A 13,451-nucleotide genomic window follows, 5' to 3' on the forward strand; every position below is an offset into this window, starting at 1 on the left:
TCCTCGTTTAACCACCCACCCTCAACCGGGCAGGACGTCTATAGACGTCCAGATAAATCTGGATACGATGAATGCTATCTGTTGAAGTTATCAGAAGTGCAATTCGGCCAGCATGTCCATTAGAAGGTGTGATAAACCCTCCCGCTGAAGAGAACAGTTAATCGGATTATCTCACGCTCATAGCTGCATCTCAGTTGTCTATAACAAGGAATGCAGTTCCTCGTTCTATGCTGGGTAACTGAATCCTAGTTATATTGGATAAACTAAAAATATAGAAATTATTTTTATTTTCTCTTTTTATTGTACAAAGCAATTTTAATGCCTGGACAAAATAAAGGTTCTTGCATAGTTTCTTCATTTAAATATCGTCTTACCTTGGAACACTAATTTCATTTTTATTTATTTTTAATTTTTTGCTAATTTTTTCTAATCGCTTACTCCACAAAACATTTTCTTTGTTCTCGAAAAAAATTAATTCACGATAATTATTTGAAATGTTTGAATTATTATTGAAAAAAAACAGGCTGCGGAGGTTCAAGATTATGTTATATTTTTGTTCAAATCATGTTTCGAAGAATACTTCACAGATTTCCTGAAGGACCTGCTTGAGCGACTCTGTTTTATAGAGAATAAAATGAAATTCTTTAATCATATCACTATTTTTTTCTTTATTTTCTTTATATTGTAATTCTCTTGGTTTCCCCTGTATAATTGGTCATTACAAAATGAAATTAAAGGTTATGATTTAAATTGATATGTATATATTTTCTGCTAGTTCAGATATACTAATTGTATCAGATGTGTTATAATGGCAAAAATAGTAAGAAAATAATCATTTACACTTTCCTTCCAAAACACAAAGAAAGGACATTGTAAATTCACCCAATGAAAAAGAAAATACTACATATTTTTCTTGTGTCATCTGCTTTTTTTTTCTTGTAGTACAAAGAAGAAATCGCTGCCCATAAGATGGTAGAATAAAAGAGGACAAAAATCTGTAGATTGATTACATTATAACTAATAGAGATATGTCAGAAAAAAATTATTTATGTAAGAGTTCTAACATCAGCAGATTTATATCTGCTGATGTTAGAACATCAGCAGATGTTATTACTCTTGTATAAATGTTATTACTCTTGTATAAATATTTTTTCTTCCAGTTTAGATACATGGCATTGTTGAAGTAGCTAAACATTTGCTACTATTTACACTAAAATGAATGGACATGTTTCCCCAAGTGGTTTACGTTTGTAACAGTTGTCTTGCGAAATTTATAAAATAAATTCTCTGAAATATCTGCAGATCGAATAAGTCTGTAACCCCCCCCGCCCCACCAAAAAATAAGATTATGCATATGTTCCTTTTCTTTCAAAAACAATTCAAATCTTCTTTTTCAAGATAATTGAAAGAAATAATTTATAATTTTTCGATAATAAAAATGAAACTGATCATTACAAATTAAGAACTTATTTAGGATAAATACTGTATCAGCCTGTGAAAGAAATGTCTATATTTATTTCTATGTTAGGATGTCTACTAATCAACAATTGAAAACAAAACACGACATTCTTGATCTAATTCGCACTACAGCTTGAGGCACTTTAGTGTCCCTTCTGGCTAAGTGTCCTCTCTTTTCTTTCTCAATAGCACCTAGAGTAATCTAAGCCTTTACCCTTTTCCTCCAGCTAAGAGGATTACTATCAAATATTTCTAAGACGTAGTATTTCTAAGACGTAGATTACTTCAGAAATAGCAACCAGCATCAGAAGTAGAAGTAAAAATATTTAGATTATTTTAAGAAAAAGAAACAAACTTCTGAAATTTCTACTGAACTTTCTTTTGTGTGGTATGCATGTAAGCAGTTTTACACGTTGAAAATATAGCATAGTGTTTCTAAAATTTCAAATAATTTCAGCAGACAGTAGAACAGCTGATTTAAGATGGCAAAGAAAGATTACAGAATTAGAATCTTCGCGGTACAACAATATTATTCTCTTATTTCTTTTGTCAAAATGGTAAAATGGAGTAATAGATTATGAATACTCTCTGGAAACTTTTTCAAACCTGTAGAAATTAAGAGTGGTTATGTAATTGAATTTCAGGAGAAAATAAGGAGGGGGGGGCGTAGGTATTAGATATTCTTCTAAATAAGCATAAATTTTGAATCATTCTCTATATGATATCCTTCATATTATATTTTCAACATATCTACGGTGGTTACGCACTGGATATTATCGTAATGTACATCCTACAAGAAAAAAAAAATATATATATATATAATATACTCTCATTTAAATCCAGTATAAGTCTGCTTCCCTAAATAAACTGAATAAATGCTGTATTAAATTTGGTATGAAGATCAACAATAAAAAGACGAAATGTGAACTGCATCCTGAATGGAGAACTTACAGAAGAAGCATATTTCAACTATTTAGGCACAATTTTTAGTAAAGTTGGCAAATTTAAAATTTTAAATATGGAAATAGACAACAGAATTAGCCAAGCTGGTATGGTAGGAAGGAAAAAGAACAAAGTTTCATGGAATTAGAGAAATTATTCAAAACACTAAAACTAGCTGTATACAAGACAGTGTTCGAACCAGTTTTAAAAAAGTATGGATCTGAAAGCTGGTTTAGAAAGAAAAAAAAACACTATCAAAGTCTAGAGACCGCAGATATTAAAGAGAAAGATTAGGAGCGTGAATAGAGGGCATCAATGGCAATATCATATTAAAAACAACGATATGAAGAAAGAACTCAACATTGCTAGCATTGAACAATTTGTTAATCTCAATACATTAAGTTTTTTTTATTTTATTTATTTTTTACTGTCAGCAGCTCTTATGTCTTATCAATAATAGAAGATATCTCAAACATGCTAATATTTTGTTGTAAATCAACTTCCTATAATACACAGAAGTATTCATTTTTACTCAGGAATTGATAAATTTTTACTACTTCTGTTTTGTCCGAAGACTGCAATGAAAATGTCCATGTACCATTAAAGAAACTTTCACTTCAACAGATGCTATAATGCAGAAGAGCCAGAAAACAGGTGGCTTTGTTTAACACTGAATACAGTAAAAAGACATTTATGTATTGCGATGGCAAATAAGTTTGTTCAGTTTATGCGTTAGTAAAAGTTTACGCCTTTACGAAATTTATCTTCCCTGCATTTACTTTTCATATCGGTATCAATGCAATATCATTTCAATTTTCTAGCGAATAACATTTTCAGCGAATTTTTTCTGCAATCAATAGTTCGCGAGATGAATTTTTCTGATTTTTCCTCGCGATGAATTGTTCGGTCACGAACATAGCCATAAGTAAAAATCGGAAAAAGTAATCATTTGGGAAAATAACTCTTTTACTTAATTATTTATACACGAATATAAATATAGGCAAAAGAAGAAATCCATCGGAATCAAATCGGAACTGCGCGGTGGCCACAAGCAGTGGGATACGTGCAGTCGCCATAATGTGGAGTTGCTCCATCATGCTGGAAAATGAGGCCCTACACATTCTCAATCTGGGAAACACAAATTTCTCTAGCATATTTAGGTATGCCACTCTCGTAGTCTTCTCCTCATGGAAAAAATGGCTCAACAATGCGATCATGCACGATCGCATTGTTGAGCCATTTTTTCGAACCAACTCGAAAATTCCAAAACAGAAAAATCAACTTTAAGAAACATCTCATCTCTGGAAAATGGAAGACTACAAAAAAACCTGGCGTGAATGTATAAAAAAAAGTCCTCCATCCTAAACTTATTTTCTACAAAACTGCAGAAACCGAGAAGAGAAAAATTCTACAGCTCATTTAATGAAACTGCTGAAAAGGACGTCAGCATCCCACGTTTATCAAGGATGTCAAGCGCCTTTATCAGGGTGTTTAACCTGAAGGTGAGTTAGCCTGTCTCATGCGAGGATGGAAGGTTTTTCCTCTCTGAAATTTTTTCTTTGTTTTTTTTTCTTGCCGAAAAACAAGCGAACCGAATAGGAATAACACGCAGTGATTTAAGGCCAGTTGCTTCTTCCTTAATTCAAAACAGCTCAACCCAATTCCAATTTCCTTTAGCACTGTGTTTTCTAACTGTGATCTGCCGACCACTGGCATCCTTCAAAAGTCGAATAAGACTTCCAACCGCTGCTCATCTAAATATAACACTAGATGAGTATGCTTCTAAAAGGTTTATAGGTTTGTTTTTTAAGAAACTCTTTATTCATCATTCCTTATTTTATTATTTTCCTTTCCTAGAGAATATTTTAACCTATTATTTATTTATTTTTTTAACAAACTGCACCGATCACCTCCTCAAAACTCAGAAATATACCCACACATATACTCATTAGTATTCTTAGCCTATTCCTTCCCTTATTAACTGCAATTACTTGCTTTCGAGGTTATTCGGGAGATAAGTGCATGTGGCACTCCTGTCGTTGAGGAATAACAGAAACAGGAGTAAATAAGTGAAACATGCTTGAAAAATCTTCAGGAATGAATTTTTTCAAGTTTTCCAATATTTTTACTCTGAATTCCTGTATATTTTATTATTATATTGTGAAAAATATTTACATCAAGGAATCAATTTATTATTATTATTAGTAGTAGTAGTAATATTAATGATTAATACTATTTTCCCTCATCCTCCTCAATATAATGATTGTTGGTATAGCAATGCTGCTTTACAAAGGAATAATTACGGAACAATATCGATTCTTATTGTTCTTCTTGTCCGACTTGCCTATTTCCAGCAGGAAAAGCCTAGTCATCTCAGTATTATCCCTACTAACTTACGTTCAGTAAATTTATTTATTTATTGCATTTATTAATGAAAAAATTTTATTTGGATTTCGTATTTGAAACTTTTACAAAAAAATGTCGAACCATTCCAGTTTTCAGTTCAGCTATATTCGGGGCGACAAAGAAAAATGTCGAAATTATGTATTACAATAACTCGCTGACTTAGCAGAAGTTTTCAGTACAAGAAGCTGAATGCACAGTTCAGTTTTAGTTCGTAATGGATCACTTTTATCATGACATTTCCGTAAAGAAGTTCCTAAATGATATTAGCAATTTCGCTCTGGCTGGATGAAATTTTATGAAATTTTTAATTTCAATCGACTAGACTTATTGTGACAAAATTTGGTAGAACGAATTTCTTAGCCTATTCCTCCCCTTATTAACTGCAATTACATGTTTTCGAGGTTATTCGGGAGATAAGTGCATGTGGTACTCCTGTCTTCCCTACAGATAAATCGCTAACTGTACAATGAAGCAGGATGTACACTTACATTAAATGCTCTAAAATGCAAGAAAATAATTATTACGTTTCAATGACCGCTTCCATATGTTGTCTGTATCATGAGTAACGTTCCGCATTGTTACTGAACATTTTTTAAACAATAGTTTGCAAGAAAAATGACTTTTCGATGAATTATGAAAGAATTCATCGAAAAATTTTCGGTGAATTGTTTTCTCGATGAATTGCGTTTTCGACGAATTGTCGTTCGATGAATTGTCATTCGAGGAATTGGTCATTCGATGAATTGCATTTTCGACGAATTGCCATTCGTTAAATTGTCGTTCGGCAAATTGTTTATTCGGTGAATTGCTTTTTCGATGAATTGCTGTTCGATGAATTGCATTCAGTGAATTGTCTTTCGATTAACTGTTTTTCGATGAATTTGCCTGTAACCATTTCGTCACTGAACTCCATGCCGAGAGTGAATTGCGCTGAAGTAATTGGAGAACCAGCTGTACTTTATTTCTTTCTCACCGATCCAATTGCAGATTACGGTTTTTTCCCTGTCACTGTAAATGATCAGATGTATTAAGCATCTCTAGGACTGGAACATGTAAAGTAACGTTTACCACTGTGTGTGTGTGTGCGCGCGAGAGAGAGAGATTTTCATTCAGAGATCGTAAAATGTTAGCTGATCCGCACTAGTCTCTGTTTCCTGGCTCTGCAACCAACAGAAATCATATCGGGTTGGGCTCAGGGTTATATTTTAGTGTAGTGAAATTTGCTGGTTTAAATATTATTATTGTTACATAACACCTCCAGGGAATCCAAAGACTCATCGAGGGAGGTTACCTACTCTACAATTTCCGTGTCTACCACTCCACCAACCGCAACTACCTTCATCACCTACACTAGTGTTTCTGAAACTTCAGATATCCTCGTATCCCTTCTTAAATTTTCATTATTACTAAGTACCCCCTTATCAAAATAATAATAAATAAATAAAATAAAAAAGTGTATTTCGTTGTAAATGGCTATTTTATTTGAATTTAGATGTACATGTAAACAAAAAAAGCCTTATTTTTAATATAACAAAATTGATTGATATAATTACTTTATCAGTCGCTATCATACACTCTTCGCTATCATTTCAGGCTCGCAATGTACATTCATATATACGAAGATTCACGAGTGATCGCCCTCGAATTTGAGGGCGATCTATTAAAATGAAGCAGTTATCACAATTTGAGTAGGAGAATTCATACATAATATATAATTTATTGAGAAATATATACGTTTAAAATAATTACTTTTTCTTAATAATAATGATTCCATGCGTTAATGATGCATAGCCGAAAATTGCCACGACCCCTTGAAGACCTTTCACGTATCCCCGGGGATACCCGTACTACACTTGTAGAAACACTGATCTACACCAACGCCATCTACCGCCGACCACCTGCACTAGTATTTTCACAGGCAAATGCCCATGGCGGGATTCGAACCTGTAGTCTTTTGACTGGAGAACGGATAGGCTCGGTCACCCCGGCGTCGTTTAAAATATCATCGCATCTAAAATTATTTTAAACGAATAAATAGAGCTCTTTCCTGTGGATATGTGTATAAGAGACATGATTCTCTCTCTCACAGTTGATAACTTTCCTATTGTTATAAACTGAACCGATTGATCCAAAATTAAGTTTTAATAACAAAGAAACAAACTGACTTTGAGACAACATGGTTTAGAGACTAGAGATGATTCTGATTACATAAATCGCACTGAGCTGAAAAAGCTAAGCCTAACCGAATTCTTTGACATCAAAGCTTCAAAATTGCCCAAAATAGAAAACGTGAAGAGAAATGGAAGTACGGAACACGCCGTTTATGATTAAAAGTGCAAATCAAATCTGAATCTCATTAAAAATACTGATTTGTAAAAAAAAAAAAAAAAAAAAAAAAGTGTTGCAAGTACTGAAAAGGCAAGAAGTGGATACAATTTAGAAGTTAAGTTCGTTTCGTTTCCCTCAAAAATTCGAGCAGTAGCATAATTAAGCATCAACAACGTTCTCCTAATTCAGTTAAGAAGCTACTTCTACGAAATTACTAAAATTCCTGCTCCCTTAGTACTTAATTTATTTAATTTTTTCCCCCTGCATATCAAGTATGCTTTTTAGAAGATATGGTTTACTTTTTTTAGGGTAAAGCAGTCTACGAATAAATGTCCAGATTGGTTGAATGGACTTCTTTGGATCATCCGATGGAAGAAGTAATCCCTTCTCTCCCTTCCCATAATTGTAGTTGTGTTCGTTTCTTCATCTGGGAACACCCAACGCCAAAATCGCATGCGCAGATGACTCCCAGGAAAAAAGAAATGTCTTCAGATAGGTTTATGTTCCAAATAAACCTGCTTAAAGAGTTGTCTTGATGCACAGATTGAAAGTAGTGGACTTATTTCTTTGATTTATCTTCTCTAACAAAAAAACAAACAAACAAAAAACCTTGTATTATTATTAAACAGAATAATATTAGTTTTATATGTTTAAATATTTTTCTTTTATTACGGATGACCCAAAGATTAGAGGGAAAACTCCTAATCTGTGCTCTGACATAATAGTTTTTGTAATATTTTATAAACATTTAAAGCTCGATAAGCGTTGGTTGAAAAATAGATTTAGGAAGTTAAGCGCCTTGGAGACTTGAGTATACCGAATTTTTGGCTCTCGTGTTGTAAAGATTTAGCATGAATATATCGGCTTGTATGAGTTTTGGTCTTTGTGGACTTAAGGAAATACGAAACCCCTGCTGATTTTTATTTATTTATTTTTTTAAATCGAATCTCAAAAATGTATTGATTTTTTTTTTTATTTCTCCAGTTCGTTATCCTTGGATATCGTCCCTTGCAGAAGTGAAGAAAATAATTAAATTGTTGCTGATTATGAATCCAGTTAATGAATATGTCATCCTAAAACCAAGTTTTCATCTTTCTTTTCAGAATTTATTCCATTTAATTATCTGGTTGTTTATGCTTGTTGCTCTGAATCAGTGGAGTTCGCTTTCATCTGATAAAAAAAATATATAGTCTTCTTTTTACTTCTATACAACAGAAGTTTCACAGGTAATCCCTCTTTTTGAACACGAGGGATTATTAATTTAACAACTTTCATTTTTAGCCTTTTCTCCATTCTAACACTTCTAGATGTCGCTGAAATTGAGGACGAGCTTTTCACGTGTGTGAGATGAAGCGAGATTAGAAACAGAAAACAACATTCTTGAACTGAAGGAAACTTGTTTTAAAATATGTCAAATATAACACAAGTAATGTTTGTTTTATAACCAGTGAAAGTAAGAAAAAGAGAACTCACAAATTAGGTTTAGTCTTCCGCACAACCATGAAGAAATAAAAGATTATTATGTGGCAGCAAAAGAATGTACCTTACAGATATAACTATTATACGAAATGTAAGTTAAAGGAAGTTTCGAAAATGATTTGTTCACTTATACAGCGCACTGAGAACCAAAGTTTAGTACTCAACCACATTGTGGTTTTCTTTTATAAAACAGTTTAATTTTGCAGAGATATAACATGAAAGGAAGCAGTACATCAGACAGATAAAGTGGTTCACATCAAGCACACTTGAAGTTAGATTGTATTTTATTGGAAGATATCTTTGACGTTTTTATTTTTGAATGAGTTTGTTCATGCTTTCTATTATTTAATCTTTTTAAGTGTATTTATATAATTTCTAATCTAGAGGAAGCAGATCAGGGAAGTTTGTAAACAAGAACGGTAAGATTTCCAATTTCGTGTGTTGTTTCATATCCGCAAATGAATGTGTACTGTGAGATAGAAGTTACACTAAAATAGAAGGAATGAACGATTGCATTGCCAGTTAACGAGCGTGTTAAACAGTTGCATACTATTCCTGGCTGCGTATGTTAATTATTTTTGATGGTTAGATTTAATATGAATGTTTGGTAAATTGATTTTTCGGTGTATTCTTCAGAAATCGTTAGCCTTCTGCACGTTACATTACTTATCGAAAATTATTACATTAATCAATTTGTAGTCTTCGCTTTCTCCGTTTATCGTTGCCAACCCCGCAAACTGTGTTGCGCACTTCATCCCATGGTTGTTAGTAAACGCCCAGTATCTTCAGTACTTGACAATAATACGATTTCTCCATTCCCAAAAGCAAATATCTAATTGTGTTCTTAGATCAATTTTCGGCTTTTGTGGTAGGAAAAACTTCTTCCCATCCGCACAAGACCGGTTAACTCAGGCTTTAAGGTGAATAGAGCTGAAAAAAGATCTGAGCTTAGAACCAAAAAGCTCATACTGACTGGGCCATGGAGTCACTTCCTCAGCGAGTGCCGTCAAGTTTTCATGTTTTCAAAAAAACTTGATTAGTTATCCACTTAGGTTGAAAGAATAATTCACCAAACTTGCATCTGATATCGAGCTGAACTATTATTTTATTTTATTTTTTTTTTTAAGACCGTTCTGCGAACCGTTAACAGCCGTACTCAAGGCTATTTGTAAAATTATTTGTAAACTTTTCCTTTTGCAGAAAAGGAAATGATTCCTGATTTTTTTTCCTTTTTTTTTTTTTTTAAGTTACAAACATCTGGATAGCCAAAAAATGAGGAGACCTTTCCCATTGTAAAACCTTTTAAAATGAGATCAGCAGTAAAAGCTTTTCGACTGCAACCCTTCTTTAAAGTAGATGAAATATTTCCATCTTTCCTGTTTCTTCAAAAGGATGAAGTTGATTCTCTGAATCAACTTCATCCTTTTGAAGAAACAGGAAACATCGGTATACACTCACGTATTTCGGCACGAAAACTCCGTATTTTCGTTGGAAATTGACGCGACAAGAAACAGAGAAGGAAATACTACTTCTGTCTGTTATTATGTATGGTGATAAGTTCCCAGAATCGCCTTTCAGTCAAAATATTTGAAATAATTTCATCCTGCAGTTAGATTGGTATTTATTTCTGTGCATTCTTAACCAATAAATTCCAAATTTCAACTTTGTTTTACTAATACTTTTTTATATTAGAAAAATTTGTATTTCTTTACCGGAAATTATGTGTTGACTAAGAGTGCACATACAATATTGACACTGTCGCTTATAGCCTGCCAAGTTAAACGATTACCCGTACACACTCTTAAGTGCACACGGAACTTGGCTCGCTTTTGCTGGATAAACCATTTCCGATGCGAATTCTTCCTCCAGCTTTGTCAGTTTTAATTTCGGAATACCCATTTGGATTACGTGATAGATTTTTTATTTGGTTCCGCGGATTTCTGTGGAGTGTTTTACATCACTGTTTTAAAGGTTAAGTAAGTGGCCTTATAGTTTATTGAAGGGATAAGCTTTAAAAAAAAATATGACTTGATGGAGAATGAAAGGTTTATGGTTATAATCCTACTAAAGCATTTGCTGCGCGATTGGATCTCATTTTTCTCAAAATCAAAACAATGATCACAGCTGCTTTCTTTGTAGACAGATATATTCACCCTTAATTTGTTTCGCCATTTCTTGAGCATAAAGCATTGGATGTAAAGTTATCTAGGAAGACTGCACCAAAGAGTAGCTGGAAAAGAAACAAAGCTACTTCGATTAATTTAAAATTAATGGATACTGAGTAGTTGCTCCCACGTCATCCCGATTTCGAGAATAGTCGACAATTTCTTCCCCTTCAGTGATGACATGAAGGGGGGGGGGGAATGCCACTTGATCGATCAGTTACGCTTACAGAAAATAAACGAACCATCTTTTTGTTATAGAATGAAGTACATGCCAGCGAATCAAGCCGAAACCGCCCCCCCTTATCTGAAGAAAATCAAGGAATTTGATAGTTGTTCCTCTTCATTCGAATTTGTACCATCTCACAATATAACTTAGAATTAAACTCAAAGTAATAGTTTGGCGACTCATCGATATAACTGTTTACGACACACCCCTGCGAGTGCGTGTGTGTGTGAGAGAGAGACAAAGAATAATATAAATTCGTGCCGGGGGTAACATTTGAGATGCTACTGACACTCTTTTGAAAGTTGAAGATTTTATTTTATTTTATATATATATATATATATTTCTCTTTTCAAATCTTGCGATGAAAAAATTGTCAAATGAGAAACTTAGCAGAGTAGTCCGACGATAAAATCGCGATTACCTTGAACACGCAATGAGAAAAACATTAAGGAAGCAAGATAATTGTAAAATAAATGTCTGCTAGCAAACTTTTTTCCCCCAAATTCTAGTTTTTCGTCTAGCAAAAGGGATAAATCTGCCAGAAAAACACACACTCGTTACACTCACATCATAGCCTTAGCTACTTGTGCTGTAATACAAAAGCAATTCAAAATGTTCATTAGTACGAGAGTGGAACTGGGAACCAATTTTTGCTGTAAGTTCTGTAGAATTAGATAAAACATTTTAGTGAAATTGGGAAAAATCAAACATCAAAATAGAATCGTGTGTTTAATTTTACTAATAAAATGACCAGCTTACAACGGATACACAGGGTGTACACAGTAACATGCCATCCTAAATGTAGCCGACCTAGTTATAGTGGAATAGTATTTCCACTCTCCAGCAAACTGGATGCAAGTTCGAATCCCGTCATGAATATGGACGTTTTTCATCGTCTTTAGGTGTGGAATATGAATTGCACTGCGTGGGACCACCCACCACTCTGCATGTTTGCTGCAAAACATGCAAAAATAATTAATTAGACAATAAAATTATCTTATTTGTATACAAAATAAAATAAGAATTAGTAAACAGAATAAAATTTTTCGTATTTTTGTCTTAGTATCGTCATTATCTCACTCTTTTTTGTCAGCTTCGTTGAGCGCATCAGTTTGACTTAGAATTTATGAAACTTGTGCTGTGGGAAAAGATTAGAATAAAGTCGGGTTCAATGATAATTTGAAGTCCCTTATTTCAAGTAACATCAGTGCCCATTTCTTGGAAAGATGGGTTCGTATCCCGTTTAAGTCGCAGAGAACCTGCATAGGGACTTTTTCAATTTAAAGTGAGTTCGCCGAACTCATATGATGGTGGCAGGGTGCCCCCCCTTGCTGCAAACCAGTGTTTGCTTCCCGCAAAAGACAAATTGACTTGATAACACACGCAAATTAGCAGACAAATATATGTTAGCTTGGTAGATTAGTGGTGTGATGTAATGGCCTTCTGCAGTGTGAGTACTGGCATTGATTGCATGCTCCTGATGCTGCATAATGATAGTAATTTCTTTACATTTTAGGAACACGTTGGATATCAGCTAACTTGCAACCAGTTTGACAAAGATTGGACTTAATTCTAAACATGTCTCGAGTGAAAGCGCAGTTGTTGGTTTATAATTTATTTGGCACAAAAACTATAAAGGTCATACTGTGCCATACTAAAGGTTACAAACATTAGCATTTACAGAAAATTTTAACAATATGTCTATACAAGAATCTAGTTTCACAAAGCAGCATCTCTAGGTAAACAGAACTGTTGCAGAAGGCACAGCAACACACACAAGGTCAGAGGCTATTACAGCAGTACAAAAATAGTTAACAATATAAGTTAATACATAATAAATGAAACACTAAGCCAAGGAATGCTGTATCTACATATATGTAAAATTATAACAAATGCATTTGTAGCAGCACAAAAATAGGCAAAAAGGGATTATTATACAATATGCATGGATGAAAATTAAATTTAGCAATGCAGTCGAAACAGAATTTAGGATACATATAAACAGAATTATTAGAAAGTACACAAATAGGTAAGATGTACAGGACTACATGATTATTCGAAAAATAAAGTAGTAAATAAGATGCATACACAAAATGTATGTTAAGTGATGCAGTATCTACATATAAACAAAATTACTACAGAGGTTTCATCAGTATATAAATAGATAACTATAGGTTAACGTATGTATATACAAGTCAAGGAAAGCAGTGTCTAGATCTAGTAAGATTACAACAAACATTATTATACTAATACTTAAAGAGTCAGGAATTATTATACAGCATTCATCCATAAAATTTAAGTTTAGCATTATGGCATTTACATATTAGCAAAATTACAGCAGGGTGATACAAATATACAAGATAAAGGCCCATGGTAATACATAATTGGTCAGATTTAACCTAATAAATAATATATAGGTATAAAAGTTAATATTTATATATATTATT

Source organism: Typopeltis vanoorti, chromosome 6, assembly GCF_054136105.1.
Source record: "Typopeltis vanoorti isolate ZY-2024b chromosome 6, IOZ_Tvanoo_1.0, whole genome shotgun sequence".
NCBI lineage: Eukaryota > Metazoa > Arthropoda > Arachnida > Uropygi > Thelyphonidae > Typopeltis > Typopeltis vanoorti.